Source organism: Arachis duranensis, chromosome 3, assembly GCF_000817695.3.
Source record: "Arachis duranensis cultivar V14167 chromosome 3, aradu.V14167.gnm2.J7QH, whole genome shotgun sequence".
In the NCBI taxonomy this organism is placed as follows: domain Eukaryota; kingdom Viridiplantae; phylum Streptophyta; class Magnoliopsida; order Fabales; family Fabaceae; genus Arachis; species Arachis duranensis.
The window spans coordinates 38,760,802-38,762,049 of NC_029774.3; positions in this window are offsets into that span (position 1 = coordinate 38,760,802).

The window sequence follows — 1,248 nt, forward strand, 5'->3', positions numbered from 1 at the left end:
TCCATAATTTTTCTTATTATTAAAACCTTGCCATTTACCTCTTCTGGGGTAATTTGCCACATTTACTTCAGGAAATGGGGCAGCGCCAGCTGGGCGCGCTTCATGATTTTTCAATAACAACTCATTGTTGCGTTTAGCAACAAGAAGGCAAGAAATTAACTCATAATATTTTTTAAACCCTTTCTCTCGATATTGATGCTGCAGGAGCACATTCGAGACTTGGAAGGTTGAGAAAGTTTTATCCAACATATCATGATCAGTTATTTTTTTCCCACACAATTTCATTCGTGAGGTGATTCGAAACATAGCAGCATTATATTCATTTATAGATTTAAAATTTTGTAAACGCAAATGCGTCCATTCATATCGGGCTTGAGGAAGTATCACCATTTTCTGATGATTATACCTTTCTTCAAGGTCTTTCCAAAGATCTGTAGGATCTTTTAGTGTAAGATATTCATTTTTCAATCCTTCGTCAAGATGACGACGAAGAAAAATCATGGCTTTAGCTTTATCCTTCTGGGATGCATTATTTTCAGCCTTAATGGTATCTCCAAGATCCATTGAATCAAGATGGATTTCAGCATCTAGTATCCATGATAAATAATTATTTCCAGATATATCAAGAGCATTGAATTCAAGATGAGAGAACTTTGACATAATGAAAATTTATTACCTGAGTCTTCCTAAAAATTTGATCAGAGTCTCGTGCTGATAACGTGTTGTGAAATAAATAAAAGATATATTAAATATAAAATAAAGATGTATTAATATAAGACTCTAGCATTAAAATAATTAGCTCAATAATGATTTGTATATATATAATAATATTATATGTTGTAATGTGTATATATATACAAAGATAGAAAGAAGTATTAAAAATAAAGAGTATATATATATATATAAATAGAAAATAGTATAAAAAGTAAAGAGAAAGAGAATTGCATAAATATATATATAAAGATAAAAAAAAGTATTAAAAATAAGAAGAGAGAAAATTGTATTTGTTTATAATAAGAGAAAGAAAGAGAATATTATTATATTGTTGTGTGTGTAATCTATTTGTCTCATTCATATTTTTATGGACAAATAAATTCAATCTTTCAAACCATATTAATTGTGCTGTGATGAGAATTTGTTTCTTTTACGTACAAAATCAGATCCACTGTCAATGAGCGTCTATCCTTATCCTTGTCGTAACCGTTCCCAAAATCAAAATGGATCAGCGGACCGAATTGAACTAACTGA